Here is a 17,735-nt window from a genome sequence, read left to right as displayed (position 1 = left end):
GCCTTCCAGTTCATAGCCTGCTACAGACCACCCTCCTAAACCCAGGAACCACACTTGGCCAACTGGAGAACACATGAAAATATGAAGGTCTCCCCAAACACCATTATATTGGGCGACTTCAACTATGCCCAAGACCAGAAGTGTATCCCTCACTGGTAAGATCAGACCATAGAGTAATCTCACTGGATATTCACATCCCGACCCCAGCCCATGCCCAGAAAACCACAGTGAAAAACTTCTCTCTAAAGCAAATTTCACACTCCTCAAAACCGAGGTGGAATCCTTCACAGCCCCTGTGCCCATGGAAAATACGGCCCAGACCTCAGAACCCTTTATAAATGCATTCTATGAACACCTTCAGGAATGCATGGATCATGCAATCCCAAGTAAAACCAAGACCCAATCCTCCAAAGGCAGGCATCCTGTCTGGTGGACCGCAGCCATAAACAAACCATACAGAATACAAGGAGGAAGCTACTATATGATAGAGCAAAATCCCAAAAATGGAAGGCATCTCCGATCAGTATTATTAAAAAACTACAGCCACACATAAAATCGTCTAAGGCCAGCTTTGAGATAAAAATTGTACAGGACACTAAGGATAATAACAAGGCTTTCTTTAGTTATGGTAGGAACCTGGGTGGGAATTCCCAGATATACTCAGAATTAGTCCAAAATGACAAACAATACACCAAACCCACAGACATTGCCAACATCCGAGCTGACAGGTTCAGTGCAAACTTCTCCCCCACCTCCCCACCAAAAGGGCAAATATCTATCCCAGCAGAGTGCTGGCCCCCTGACATCTCAGATGCTCAGGTAACAGCCAGCCTCTCCAAAGCAAAACACACAGCATCAGTGAGACCAGACGGTGTCCTGGGCTGTGTCCAACATGAACTCCAAGAAGAATTGAACACAAACATAAAACCACTGTTCAATCTCAGCCTTACCACAGGATATGTACCCAAAGAGCAGTGTACAGCAACAGTGGTCCCTCTCCACAAAGGTGGTGCCTCAATGGATACTGCAAACTATTGCCCCAGAAGCCTGACTAGCTTGGTCTGCAAAGCTATGGAAAGGATCATCATGGACCTCAGAATTAAAGATATTGGGGACCTACAGACACTGGATCCTACCCAGTTTGGCTTTGTTAAGGGTAGATCCTGCCTCTTAAACCTGGTTGAGTCATTTGAAACAGTCACCAAGGCCATTGACGAGGGGAAGGTGGTCCACACAGCCTACCTGGACCTTGCAAAAGCCTTCCATACAATACCCCACTTGGTCATTATAGATAAGCTCACCAGCTTCAATATAAACCCCTATGTCACTAGATGGGTTGCAAACTGGCTCAAGGACAGAACCCACATGGTCAGAAATGCTGGAGCCATGTCAGACTCCAAACCAACTACAAGTGGCATTCCACAAGGCTCAGTCCTGGGACCTCCCTTGTTTGGTATATATTTCTCGGAGGTACAGGCCAACACAGAAGGACTGTGGCTGAACAAGTTTGCAGATGACTGCAAACTGGGTGCCATAATAGACCCTCCAGCTGACAAAAGCATCCTACAAAAGGGCCTCATAGAAACAGACAACTGGTGCCAGAGCCATATCCTCAGGCTAAATGCAAAAAAGTGTATAGTCATCCCCTTTGGCAAAGACTAAGTGCCCACAAATTACCACATAGGTGGTAACCCATTAAGTACTTTAGAAGTGATAAGGGACCTGGGGACCCAAGTTGATAGCAATCTCTCATTCGACAACTACGTGACCAAAGTGGTTGGAAAAACATTTCATATAGCCCACCTAATCGTGAAGGTATTCACATCTAGATCAGGGGAGGTCATCGTGCCTCTTGACTCATCCCTCATCAGGCCCATACTTGAGTACAATGCCACTTGTGGGATGTACCTTATCAGACACCTGCAGCAACTGGAAAGACCCCAAAAGTACCTCACCAGGAGGATCAAAGGGCTCAAACAGATGCCATTTGCTGCCCAGTTAAAGAAACTGCAGCTCCACTCAGTGGCATACCGCCTGCCCAGAGGTGATCTGTGCCTGATGTATAAAGCCATGTCCAACCTGGAATCAATGGACATGCTGCACCTCGGTAAATCCGAATCCCATCAAGCTACATGCTCAAGAGACCTGAACCTCAGGACTGAAATAAATAGGACATGCTGGAGTGACAGATTCATAACCTAGAGGCTCCCTCCACTCTTGAGTAAACTCCCACTCCAGGTTAGCCAGAGTCCCTCATTGACTCACTTCAAGAGGAATCTTGATGAGTGGATGGGAGATTGTAGGTTTACCCTGGGTATCACTTCTATGTCACTGTTAGACAGAGGCACAGTATACTAACCTTGAAAAATGTCATGGCAAACTCCAGGTAAAATGTGTGTTGAAAGCCAAACACACTCTGGCTAGGATTATAAATGCCCTAGGGCAGATAGCCTAGTATGAACCTATGAACAGAATGACACACACCAACTAGTACAACTGTGGTCAATGTGGAGTAATGTTTGGCAATGTCCACCCAAGTTGGTGAATACACAGCAATGTTGGACAAGCCTGGTTTAAGTAGGCCATAGCTGAACAAAATGCAACATGCTCATATTTGCCCAACTGACCCTTAACCAGTCTGGTTTGCTCAGTATGAATATTTAAAGCAGTGATGGGACTCAAACCCAGGATACTGTGCACCATAGTGAAAGTACTGAACCACTACACCATGACAGTATTGCAGTGTTCAGCCAGTATGAAAGAATGTTTACAAGTCTTTGCAAACTATCCCATGGAAACCCTGCAGGCACAGCATAATCCCTGTTGAGTTATGACACAAGGGAGTCTGACAATAAGAACACAACATGACTTCCAACACACACAGTATAAATGTCAATATTGGTCATGTTCACACACAACCACAAATGTAGTGGACTTCAGATCACAACATATGGAAAGGTCACACTGGGCATGCTCACACACTTGGATAAATGAGACATATGTCAGGCAACAAAACATGGAAAGCGTGAACTGGGCATGCTCACACACTCAGGCCATGTTTGAGTATAGCAGTCGGCCACACATATCTGGCAGTTTTATGTGTTAAGCCAGGAACCTCCCACGATCCAGCAATCCACCCTGTGCACACAGTTAAGTGACAACAGACACATATATTAATATACTGGAACCCTGTCATGATGAAAATTGTTCCGCAGATACACAAGTTGTTCATAGAAACTGGGAAAGCTATGGCAATAAAGACCTGCAAACAATATCAGCAACAAATATTGTGCATCCCAAACATAAACATAGGTGCAGAGGTCGATACTAGGCTGTCTGCCCTAGGGAATTCATAAGCCTAGCCAGAGTGTATTTGGCATCCGCCTCCCCAGTAGAGTAGCCTACTGTGCCTCTGTAAAGTAGGTCACAGAAGGCACCCTTTAAGGCTAGTTTGCTGTGCCTCTGTCAAGCAGGGACACAGTGGAGATCCCAGAGGTGAATTTGCATTTTCCCATCCATGCGGCTGGAGTTTGCTGGAAGAGGATTGGCAAGGGGCTATGTCTAACTTTAATTGGGATTGAATTCCAGAGTGAGGGGAGCCTCTGGGTAATGAATCTGTCCCTGTAGCATGTCCTATTTAGTTTTGTGCTGAGGTTTAAGTCCCTGGAGTGTGTAGCTCTAAGGGTCTTGGATGTTATGAGGTGGAGCATGTCCATTACTTCTGGGTTTGACATGGCTGTGTACGGCAGGCGTAGATTGCCTCTGAGTAGGCATTAATCAACTGGGTAGAGCTGGAGATCCTTTAGTTGAGCTACATAGGACATCTGTGTGTAGCCCATGATCCTCTTGGGGAGATACTGTTGTGGTCTTTGTAGTTGCTGCAGGTGTTGGCTAAGGTTCACCCCAAAAGGGGCATTGTACTCAAACATGGGCCTGATGAGTGACTAGTAGAGGGCCACGATAACCTCCCATGATCTACATGCAAACCCCCATGTGATAAGGAGGGCTATATAAAGGTCTTTGCAATGACTCTGTCAATGTGATTAGCAAAGGAGAGGTTGCGATCTATGTTGGTCCCCAAATCTGTAAATACGTCTTCTGTACTTAATGGATTACCACTTATGTGGTAATTTGTGTGCACCTTGTTTTCCCCAAAGGGGATGACTATGCATGTCTTAGCATGTAGCACGAGGCCATGGCTCTGGCAACAAGCATCCATCTCTGTGAGACCCTTATGGAGGAGGCATGTGTCAGCTGCAGTGTCGCTTATGGCCCCCAGTTAGCAGTCATCTGTGAAGTTTGTTAGACATAATCCCCCCATGTTAGTCTGAACCTCAGAGAAGTACATACCGAACAAGACAGGTCCCAGAACTGAGCCCAGTGGGACACCAGTTGTAACTGGTCTGGAACTGGACATGGCACCTGCAATTCTGACCATGTGGGTTCCATCCCTGAGTCAGATAGCAACACATCTAGTGATATAGGGGTTGATATTTAAGCTGGTAAGCATATGTATGATGCCTGAGTGAGGTATTGTGTTGCACAATAAATCCAGTAGCAGGCTTCTGCAATGTACAGGTAGACTCTGTGAACTACCTTTCCCTCATCCATGGTTTCAGTAACCGTTTCAAAGATATGAACTATGTGTAAGAGGCAAGATCTGCCCTTAACAAAGCCGAATTGTGTATGATCCACTGTCTGGAGGCTCACAATGTTTTTGATTATGACTTCCATGATAATACGCTCCATAGCTTTTTCTACCACACTAGTCAGGCTTATGGGGTGATAGTTCCTGTGGTCCATTGTGGCACCACCTTTGTGGAGTGGGACCACGGTATCTGTATGCCATTCTTAGGGTACATATCCTGTAGTAAGGCTAAGTTGGAACAGTGACTTAATGTGAGTGTTCAGTTCTACTCAGAGCTCGTGTAGGACACAGCCTGGGACACTGTCCGGTCCCATACATATGCTGTGCTATTTGCTGTGGAGAGGGCACCTTTCACCTGTGCATCTGTGATGTCAGGGAGGTTACATTCATTTGGGATGGGCATCTGTACCTTTGGGGGGTAAGGGGGGACATTTGTGCAGACTCTGTCTGCCAGGGTGTTGGCTGTGTCCGTAGGCTTGGCATATTTTGTGCTGTTATGCAACAATTCAGAGCATATCTATGGGTTTCCACACATATTCCTGGCATAACTAAAGAAGGCCTTGTGATTATCTGTAGTGTCTGGTCAAGTTCACTGTCAAAACTTGCAAGTGATGATTATATGAGGGATTGAAGTGTCTTGCCAATACTGTTCAGAGATGTCCTCCCTCTGTGCGATATTGCTCTGTTATGTAGTAGCTTCCTCCTGCTGTTGTACAGCTTATATATGGCCGGGGTCAACCAGACAGGTCTCCTGTTTTGGAGGAGTATTGGTTTTATTTGGGATAGCATGAGCAATGCATACCTGCAGGTGCTCATAGAATGCATTTGTAAAGGATTCTGCAGATTGGGCTGTATTATCCTCCAGCACGGGGCCTTTGAAGTATTCCACCCCAGTCTTCACAAGTGCAAAGTCTGCTTTTGAGAAATTCATTACAGTGATTTCCTTGGCTGGGGGTGGGGACGGGATATGGATGTCCAGGGAAAGTTGTTTATGGTCTGATCTTAGCAATGAGGGGTCTACCTCTGGTGTGGAACATAGAGTCCCCATGTTGGTGATGATCAGGTCCAATATGTATTCCCCCTTGTGGCTATGGTGACTGGTTGTGCCATAGCACATAGATTCACAAATTGTAGTGGCTGTAGGGTGATGTTGTTGAGGCCTGAGTAGTATCCCCAGTCAATATTCGTGTACCTGAAGTCAACCACTAGCATGGTGTGTGTGAAGACCTTCATATCCTACACTGTTCCCAGGAACGCTGAGTGCGGTTCCTGGGTATGGGGGGGGGGGTGGTCTGAACTACATTCCAAACCAAAAGGCAGTTTTGCACAATGGTAGTTGTATATGTATGGCCTGTCATGCTTAGTGCAGTGGTACCAACCCAGAGGTGTGTGTATCGGTGATGTATATGGATACACCCCCTAGTTGTGTTGTGTGTTACAAGTCCTGTGGTCACGAAGCATGGTATAGAACATAACCTGGCAGTGCCAGTGTGCATATGTGACCCTGAACTAGGTGTCTGTTAATGCACAGATATTGCTATCTCCCATACTGAGGGATAGTAAAAGATGTACATTCCTCTTTGGAAAGACTGATGATGTCAGCATCCTATAAATACAGCAGGAGAAGGGAAATCATTCAATAATGCGAATAGCGAGCTGTGCTAATGCGTCTCTCTCAAATATCATAACATAGGTAGGGGTTTGAATCCAGAAAACGCTGTGTGTGGGGGGGCAGGGGGGTGTTTATGTATGCAATTCTCTCTGAAAGGAATGGCCTTTTTGAAGACTGGGATAACACACTGAAAGATGTACATTCCTCTTTGGAAAGACTGATGATGTCAGCACCCTATAAATACAGTAGGAGAAGGGAAATCATCCAGCAATGCAAATAGCGCGCTGTGCTAGTGTCTTTCTCTCAAGTATCATAACATAGTTAGGCAGGGGTTTGAATCCTACAAATGCCATGTGTGTGTTTGTCACACAGTTGTGTGTTTTGCTTTTATTATTGTATGACATATTATCATAACAGTAATTTCAGTGCACACATCAGGTATGTGTGTGCCACATACAGATATGTACCTCTGACCTGTAATAGTTCCTATGTGTGAAGCCTGCCTCATATGAATACAGTTGTTACCTTTGCCAGCATGTGCCGCAGCTTCCCAGACCTTAGGCCATGCATGTATGTTGGTGACAATGCAGGCTACTGCAGTGATCTGTGTCGTAGGCCAACTATGTGACACCCACCCATGAAAGCTTTGATAGATTAATGTGGGTGTGGGTTCATGTCTGGAGTATATGTCAGACATGTTAAAACACAGCAAAGTCTGTGAGTGATGGACATCCAGTATAGGTGTATGGCAACTGCTGCTGATATGCATACAGACAACTTCTTGCTTAGGTGATACACCGAGGGACTGTAGAATACCTTTGGAAATGTGAATATCACTGGATAGACAAGATAACACTTGTCAACATGTACACACCATTACCCGTTCTACATGATGGGTGCTACCACCTACATGGTACTGTTGGAATACTATGTTAAGTACATGCCGATGACAATGCTACAGTTGCGTTACAGCAATACAGCATGGTTGGACAACAGGTATCTGTCTGTATGATACCCTTGTGGTGGTTAGGTGTGTCATGTGTAGAATGCATTGTAGGCCACTGTATGCATTTGCAGTCATGGATGGACATATCCATAGTGTGTTGGCATGTACGTGAGACTGCTATATGCCAAAGAGTATTGTTCCCAGGGATGTGTGGGGCTCAGTAAGAATAGCTACTGGTATAGTGTAGTACTGCAGGGATATCACTGACATTGGGTTTCCTACATCTGTGTATCAGTTGAGGAGACACCATGTAATGACCACTGAATGTCAGGCTATGTAGGTTGTGTATACCACCAGAATGCATACCATTGACATTTGGAAACTGTATCACCCACAGCATACTGTCAAACCATGTCATACATACATGTGACCCCAGGTGAAACATATGTGTAGTACAACGCAAAGTGCCCACCAATAAAAACTACAATGTATGAATACTGTGTCACATGGTGCATGTCACCCTTCCCATGTGTGCACTAAGCATCTACATGCAGAGAATGCAACTCCACCTTGTTCACAAATGTACACCTGCAACTCTGTGCTGCAAACAGCACACATGTACTGTCCACTACCCAACACATGCATGCACAGGTACACACAACAGCCATGTGGCATATGTGCAGACAGTACACTTTGGGAATTAATGCTGGTGTATACAAAACTACAATGACAATCATAGTGTTAATGCATCATGCATGCTCGGATATACCCACAATGATTTCATTACACTGTACTGTTAACAACATGATAATATTACTACAGTGCTATGTAGTCACCCTGTGCATCAGCACCATGCTATCCTGTTCCTGCATCAATCTTATAGATGGCAGGAGGTGGCACAGTTTCATCATATGCACAGGGTGTGTACTTGGTTTGCCAGAGTCTGCCACTGTATGTGTGTGTGTGTTAGTGAGGGACAACAGTACAACATGGGGCAATGTTGATGTGATGTGTGTGTGTATGTGTTAGCCCTGGGTGTTAGCATTATGCCTGTGTGTATATGGATGCACACAGTTCCACCACGTGGCTGCCATATACGGGTGTTTGTGGACAGCCACAGACTGTACCTGCCAGGTCATACAGATCACTGTCTCTGGCCATGGACATGGTACCTGTGCCTGGCAGGGGTGCTACGGATAGTATCAGGTACTAAGCCAGACTGGGTACTGTCATCAGAGGCAGTGGGTTGTTGACTGGACACATGTCCCTGCTGGGACTGTCCAGAGCCATGTGCACGTGGTCTTCTAGGATGGTCTAATGACAGCACAGACCCAGCATTGCTGGGGCTGGTACTGGCACTATGGGAACGGCTGCGGGTTTGTTGTCATCCATGACTACTGCCAGCTGATGATGTTGCTGGCATACATCCACATCGATGCCTCAACCGTCCTGCACTGTCCTGGCTCATGGACATGTGGTTGTGGAAGAGATCTAATGTGTCCCCCCAATGTCTATCAATGACCTCACTGATATTACGGATGGCAGCCACAACGTCACGCATAGTGCCATTCATAGCGGTGCGATGTGCTCTAAGCTCCCTCAGACCATGTCTGGTGTATCGTTCCATATGTGCCTGTGCCTACATTACAGCCCAGAACATAGCTGAGGTTGAAAGACCTCTGTGGGCACGTCTGACAGGGGCAGTATGACCACGGATGCTCCCACAAGAACCCCTGGACATCTGCCTGTGTGGTACCATGTCAGGAATCTGGCCATGGCTGCTGCGAGAGGATGCTTTTGCCAATGATACCACACTACCCTGGTCAATACCCACTGTATGCTGTCCCTCAGCTACGGACATTGGTGACACTGGATGTATCGGCAGGATGACTGTGCGCATTGATGGGGTTGACTGCTGTGTAGTGTCGATTGGCTGACCAACGACAGATGCTGTCACACCTCCCTGTGCCATTACACATGTATCATCATTATCACTATCCCCAGCAGTGGCTTCACGTTCCCTGCTGCACTCCACCAGAGCAACATCAGAACCTGTGAGAGGAAGACAGGAAACACGGTTTACAAATGTGTACACGATGTTAGCACACATGCACACAGGCACACAGGCACACTCCTCAGTCTAGCAGATCCAAACACACACACACCTGCAATCCAGCACATACACAATACTGTTTAAGGGTGGGTGACAGTATCACAAGGAAAAACATCACTGCACACGTGTCAGCATTTAGATTATATGTTGCACAGGAACACGCAGTGCAAGTGTAGACAGCCCTTGTTAACAGTATACGTGTACTTGATGCTTGTGTGTAGTTGTTCAGTGATTGTCTCCATCCTGGGACACAATGTGTACAAGGGCAGAACAATGTTGTGCAAGTGTTACAAGCTGTGGGTGCATATATTTGCACACACACACACACACACACACACACACACACACACACACACACACACACACACACACACACACACACACACACACAACACATGACGGTGCTACACAATAAATGCTATGTGTACTTTTGTGGTCAGTGGAACTGGATGTGGTGTAGTAACATGAGCCATGATCAAATGCATCTTGTGGTCAGTCAACAATAATAATCTGTGCCACACAGGCAGCTAGCATGCTGTATGTGAAATGCAGTAACATGACTACATCCACAATTACACAGCCACTTGTTACATGGGTGTGTAAGGTGGCCAATAGTGAGCATTGCCTAACATGAATTTATTATTTGTTCAAGACTATTGCACAAAGACATGATAGGCCTCTACCCCTCAGGTATATTATGTGTGCTGTGTAGATGATAAGTGGGATACTGAAGGGTGGGAATACAGCAGGTGTCATAATTGGACATGTGTAGCAGGCTAAGGTGTAGTGTCTATGCCAAACATGTGTGTTGTGTACATGTGTATCAGGTATGCCTATCCACTGTCCACTACTGTGTTGCCACATGTGTGTGTGATGCTCTGTGTATTGCATGTGAGGGAGGCAGCTACTGAAAATAATGGGATATGCATAGTCTCACAGCAAACATGCACAGCATGCATTATGCATAGGTGTGTTACATGTGTACAGACTACACCTCCATATGACGTGCACATGTCATTAGCAATATTATTGTTATCACGCACTCACCAGCATGGATTGGCTGCCTTGCTGTCACTCCAGAGGGACCTTCAAAAATATGACAGTGATTGCCAGTGGCCACAACTATGCCATTGATACTGTGAGTATGATAAAGTACAGTAGTACAACAGTTGGCTTTCACAGGTGTACAGATTATATGCAGAATATCAATCTTGCACAAGAATAGGCAGGTTAACAGCTACACACAAAGTACACATCTCACACACGCATAAACTACCAGTACAGAGAACAGTCAACTACAGATATGGCATGTTACCTGCACACTCCATTTCAACATGCTGGGTGGCTCCAGCCTCCATGATGACACATGTTTGTGGATGTTGTTGTTGGCCTGGAGCCACGACACTTAGGAGGAGCTCCTCCACACTGGTGAGGGGGGGTGGATAGGTACCCCACTACCTGTGGCAAGCTGTTGTCTGTGGATATCAGTCACACGCTGCTGGACATGTCTAATTAAATCACTGCAGTGATGGCATACCTGCTCATATGTCCGGTTATGCATGCCTATGTCATTTACCCGACGGACAAGATCTTGCCACAGTGCAGCCCTCTCATGCTGGTTCTGGCTGGTCCTGGAAAACAGCACAGAGAAATTCTGCACCAGGCTCTGGTGGATCTCCTGTTCCTATGCTGCTGTATAAGGTGGGTTACGCTGATGCACCATCGCCCTGGAAGGAAAAGAAAAATATGTGAGCAAGTCATGTGGCACACTTAATATTCAAATGTACTGATATCACTTCACTGCCATATATAGCATCTGTCTGTCTATCAGGGGATACACATGTTCGATACCACATATCAGTACTCAGCCCACAACTGTCTTACAGTGCCTGCCACACTCCATACAACAAACTAGTATACACCAGCACTCGGCACACTGTTTGGGATACAATGCACAACCTCACACTGGGGTATGTATCAAGCTAATGGATGAATAATATTGTCATCCCATGCAATGAATGCAGTGCACATTTACAGTTTCAACGGTAATCCACCCTAGTCTTTGATGCCATACCGCTACCTGACATATGTGCACAGTTGTTAATATAGCCAGCATACTGCTGTCACAGAGTATACAAGCTGCCAGGTACACACACATACCCTGTAACACACATGTGATTGCAGCCATGGTACAGGCATCATTACACACACATTACACATACATACAACACACAAATGTATGACGACACAGATGAACATTAACTGTGTACCTTATAGTACTGTGTGCCCCTACTTACAGATACCTATGCATGAGGTATGTAATCTGTGCAGACTACAGGAAACACACCAGACAGTGTTACCAGGGAATGTGAACATAAACCATACTGTAGTGTTTAGGCCTACAACAGCAGTACCACTTACTGAGCATACATGTATTGCTTCTGCCTACATTGGGACACCGCAGTCGTACACAGGGAACTACGGCACAACATATGCCAATCTACTATGTTTGCATCCCTATAACTTGACACATCTTTCTCTGGCCTCACACCTAGGACACAAACTACCATGACAGACACAAACTCACGCTAAGCTATCACACCTTTACAGACCTTGCACACAGTGAGTGTCACACCCATTCAACCTCACATGGCTGGTATTGCACTGAGTACATGTGTGTGTGTGCATTGTGTCATAAGTAGGTACTATGCTATTGGCCCTGGACCTAGGTCAGCCTAGCCATATGCTACCCTGCCCTTTGGGACACATGTAATGTTATTTTACTTGCTCCTGTCAAATGGTTACACAGAGGTGACTCACAGGGCATTTTACCTATCTCCATAATATTCATCAGGGGTATGTATGACATCTACTAATAAGGAGCCTTGTTTGTTAATGCTGGGTGGTTTAGTCCAGGGTATGGCATATTTGTGTATAAGAACCTGTACCTCCAGCATGTGCTGTTTAGTGCGGTGACAAGGATTAGGGCCCTAGGTCATGTAGGCTGGACAGATTGTGAGGTGTTGCCATGGTGGTTGGCCGACTGGTATGGGTGTGACATAACTCTGTATGTCCAGCAGTGGTAACCTCTGTGTAGGAAGTATGCAAGGCACACTAGCTGTGGTTCTGTGAGTCAGTCTGCATAGGGAATGTGTTTGAGGGCATTATCAGTCTTTGTTAGGTATGTCTGTGGCCTTTCCACTTGTTGTAGTTCTCATGGGAGGTACATACTGCATAGGACATTGTGAGGTGTAGAGGGGTACACTAATTTACATTTCCCTAGCTGACACCTTTTGTGATGACACGTACCATGTGCAGGGATTACAAGACTTGTGTGCCACTGTGGATATCAAAGGGGAGGCTATTGTACACCTGTGTCCCATGTTCCCTTCTGATACCTCTAGTGGTAGGCAGGCAACCACCTATGTGGTAGTTAGTGGATAACGTGTTTTGGAATGGGGTATGGTACTGCAGTATCAACACTGGTGTTCAGTCCATGCCTTGGTCACCAGGCACCTGTTTCAATACATCTGTCCCCATGTCCCCCTCTCTTATATATATATATATATATATATATATATATATATATATATATATATATATATATATATATATATATATACATATCTATAGGCATTCATATCTATCTGTATATATGTATGTATCTACATATATATCTATATATGTATGTATCTATTATATATATATGTATATACATATTCTATCTATCTATATATCTCTATCTATACATACCTCTCTATCTATGTACATATATATATATATATATATATATATATATATATATATATATATATATATGTATACACACACATACTTCTAAACATCCATTGCTGTACATATTATCACTTCTGCAACAGTTGTGAGACATACCATTCTGTAATGATATTGCACAGTGTTGTGCAGAATGCATTATGCTGTCCTCAGGCCGTATAGCTGTAGCAGGCCTCACTGGCTCAGTCCCACAGAAGTTCACCACCACATGACATATACCTGCACTGCATGCTGTTTTCAATGCCACACACTACAACCTACATTGATATGTGCACATAGCAACCTTCTACTACATATGTATGTCCAGCCTTCACTAACAGTTGCAGTATGTCCCTTGCCCTATGCACATCTGCATATACATATAGATACAGACTGCTAACACATATGGAGGGTTCACAGTATGTAGATTATTAGATTATGTAGTTTACATTACCTTTGTCTCTGACAGCTTTTTTCTTTTGGCTTGCTGGCTGGCTTGCTTGCTGGCTTGCTGGCTTGCTTGCTGGCCTGCTTGCTGGCTTGCTTGCTGGCTTGCTTTTTTGTTTTTGGTCTCTGTCTCTATCTATATCTCTCTCTCTCTCTCCCTCCAGTTGCAATGATATTATTGCATGTGTGGACTGGCAGTACAGGCTGATTTTGTAGGAATCTGCACATGTGCATGTGATGGCCTCTTGCACCAATTGGTGGCCAGCATTTAGTAATTGCATGCAGCCTGCTGTGTGGTAATTGCAGTTCTCACTGTGATTTCAGGACACTGCTATAAAATGATAGGTTAGGCAGGCGTATGCCTTTCAGTTTTGCATGGTGGGGACCATGCTGGTTTGCTGTGGACACTGTTGTGTCAGTCAGAAGGTTGGTATATCTCTCATATCTGAGGCTGTGTTGTAGCCACTGAAATGCATGTTGTACTGAAACCTGACTGTTGCTTCTTCCAGTTCACTCTTCTCATTGTGTATGTTAACTCACACCTGCTAATGCTAGCACTGTTTACATGGGAGTATGTACTTTCCTGTGGGATTTGTGGATTAACTGGCATACAACAGTCGTTCTTGCAATGTGTTGCTATGGCTTTTCTATTTTCCCTTTACATTCACTCCTTGAATGCCTGATATTTGTCTTTAGTGGAATGTGTTGCTATGGGTTTCCTATTTTCCATTTACAGTCACTCCTTGTAATGCATGATATATTTCTTTCAGCACTAAGTTCTTATATGTCTGCTGTGGCTTGGTGGTACTTCATGCAGTCTGGTGAGTCCATTGTCTTGGGTTTGACAGTTACAAAGGTATTTTATTTCGCTGCTGAGCAGTACTAGGGCCTTGTCATACAGAGTGAATAAGGCACTTTTAAACAGTTGTAAGTGGGAAGCAGGAAGTCAGTAGGCACACCAGCTAGGGATGTGCAGGCTGGGTGTAGGGAAGGTCCATAGCTGTACATTTCTTTAACTGCAATAGCTGTACATATGTTTGAAATTTGGTGTGACATTTGAAACCTTCCACCCCTGAGAGAGGGGTGAGGACAACTAAGTATATTGTACTAACAATTATGAATATCAGGCACATGCAGTGCTTGTGAACTGCTATACTGTTAGCCTAGTACTCCTTGACTGTGCACCACACCAGTCTTTTCAGCACCTGCACAATGACATTGTCACAGGTGGTTGCTAGCAGTACATGGCTACATCCCTTGATATTTCTGTGTTGTACTCCTACATAAGGGCATGCTTGTGGAAGTAATTCTACAGCTATTCGCAGAGTGTGTAACAGCAGACAGGCTGATATGCCTGTGTGTTTCTGACACTTCCAGGCCTCAGATACTCTCAGGTATATATTTGACCAGCCTCAGGGAAAGGTACATATCAGTGGGATACACCCGTGATATATTTCAGATATTCTGCAGTTGAGACTGTGGGGTATTTTGAGCATATGTATTACTACATCATTTCTGACATGCAAGCAGTGTCTACTCTAACTTATTGACAGTTACCATTACGTGGGATTCCCCACCTTTCTGCCTACTGTTAGTACATTTCACAGGGAGTCAGTGGGGCACAGCTAACATTTGTTTGCAAATTAGGGACATCCCTGTACATCAGTCACAGTTGGGAGGTCTGGCCTCTTACCTATGCAAATATGGCAGTGTTTATCCTGCTCTGATACTGTGTGGGGTTTGTAAGGTGCTACTGTAACATTGTTACCTACTAGCATGGCTGTTTCTCTTATCACACTCATGTAATGCAATTCCACAAGAATTGCCAGTAAAGATACACAGAACAAGCTTTGTGTAATGGCCTTCCTATTTTCCCTTTATATTCACTCATTGTATTTCATGTTTTATTTCTTTCAGCACCAAGTTCTTGTATATCTGCTGTGGCTCAGTGATAATTCATGCAGTCTAGTGTTTTCAAGGTCCGGGGTTCGAGACTGACATGGGTATTTTATTTTTCTGATGAGCAGACTACAGGCCTTGTCATACAGAGTGACTAAGGCACTTTTAAGCAGTTGTAAGTGGGTTTGCGTGACGCTTAGCTACACTTATCTACGCTTAGCTAAGCGCACACAAGCTCACACCCGCTGAATACTGCTTAAAAGTACTTACTCCCGCTAACACCCGTGATAATTTCTTTTAAAGAAAAGAAAATGGGGGAATAGGAAAGTGGTGAAAAAAAGGCACAAAGAGGGTAGGACAGTAGGAAACAAGCATGGGATGTGCATAAAAGATGTAGGGAAGGCCCATAGCTACCCAATTCTTTAACAGCAACAGCTGTGCATATGTTAGAAATTTAGCGTGAGATTTGACACCTTCCACCCCTGAGAGAGGGGTGAGGACAACAAAATATGTTGTACAGCCAATTGTAATTATCAGTTTACATGTCCAGCAGACATGTGTGTGAAATGGGCAGCTATGTATGGGGCATAATTTTTTTGTGGGAACAGAGTGCCCCTTTTTTTTTTCAGGTGAGAGTGGAATGTGAGGTACAGGAAGTAAGTATATTTGGGGAGGTTAACAGACAAGACAAACAAGATGCATACAGTGGCGGAGTATGACACATGTGGGGGGTAAACACAATTGATGGGGACAGATGTTTGGATATCGCAAGCCCATGAGCCCACAGATGGCAACAGTGGAACTGAGATCTCACCCATGGGCAGTTACCACTGCGCCTTCACAGCCCAGGCCAGGGCGTGCTGGGGGCTGGATAAGATGGGCAGGCACACCCATGAGTTGCACCACTCTTGCCTCAAGCTGGCGTAGGGGATCAGTCATGGAACGCCTGATCTCACTACGCACCACAGACCGGACCCTTTGGAGGATGAGTGGAGGACGAGCCCCATCCCCTGCAGCGCTTCCACCCAAAGGTTGCACAGGGCCAACTGGAGGAGGAGGAGGTCCCAGCCTGGGCACTGGTGCCAGGTGCACTCGCCAGCTGAGGTGGGAGAGGTGGGTCCACTGGAACCCGCCTTCCCTGTTGTCCTATGTTTAGCAGTATTTTATGGCATTTTGGGTTAGTAACAAACAACACCATTCAAAATTAGTTGTAACAACATGCATTAGTATTCCCATTAACCAAACACACATGAATTCCGAACATTGAGCAGCAAGCATAACACATGCATATTTAAAACAACAGTGGACATTCCAACAGCATGCAGGGTTGATTGGTGGCAACAGGCCATCAGGTTTGGATATGTGAACAGGGCACATGCATCAACGTACATGCAGATATGTATAAACCAACAGGACAAATGTCCATGGGAATTAATTGTGAATACACATACCCAGTTTGGTGTGGAATGGCATAATTTGTGAAAATAGGGTAGGGTGGAGAAATATTACATTAACAACTTAAACTACCTATACATATACTGTACACTCCTAGTAGATGCAGATATATATCCCCTACATGTATTAGTACAGTTTTCTGTATGTAACCTAAGGAATGTTGGTGATGGGGATGTTACTGCTACATTAATATACATTCCATTTGTATTCATATATGATCATATCTGGCTGTGTTCAGGTAAAGCATCCTGCTACATTTGATTTATATGGGTCTAGACAACTGTGGATGTTCAGCATTTCATACAACCATAATCCATAATGCATGGGTACAGCAACATATCCAAATTGTGGGATGGACACAGTTCAGGTTCTGTACTTTATTAAAGACATTTCACTCTTTGGTTGTGGCTGTCTCATTCATTTCATTATGTAGTGAATGCAGTATACCTTTATTCCAGACTTATTACAGCTTTCTTGGTAGCTTCAAACTCTTTCTCACACTCTCTCACTTATTTTATATTTACATTTCAGGATGGTACTTAATTCTAGGCTTTATTAACATTTATTACTGGGTTACAACAATCCTTTCCAGCTGACTCACTTATTTCATATGGCAGAATTTACAAGGATGTATTCAACACTTGTCTGTCCTTTGTTGATTGATTACAACACTCATTTTCAGGCTGAAGCAGTTATTTGATATTACAATACAGGTGGAAACTCCATTTGAGACTTGTTTAATCGTTATTACTGGATTGCAATACTCTTTTTCAGGCTGCATCACTTATCTAATCTTACAATACTAGCAGAATCTTTCTTCTAGGCTTATTTGACCTTTATTAAT

The sequence above is a fragment of the Protopterus annectens genome, chromosome 9.part0 (genome assembly GCF_019279795.1).
Source record: "Protopterus annectens isolate FY-2018-M chromosome 9.part0, PAN1.0, whole genome shotgun sequence".
Lineage (NCBI taxonomy): Eukaryota > Metazoa > Chordata > Ceratodontiformes > Protopteridae > Protopterus > Protopterus annectens.
This window is presented reverse-complemented; position numbering follows the sequence as displayed.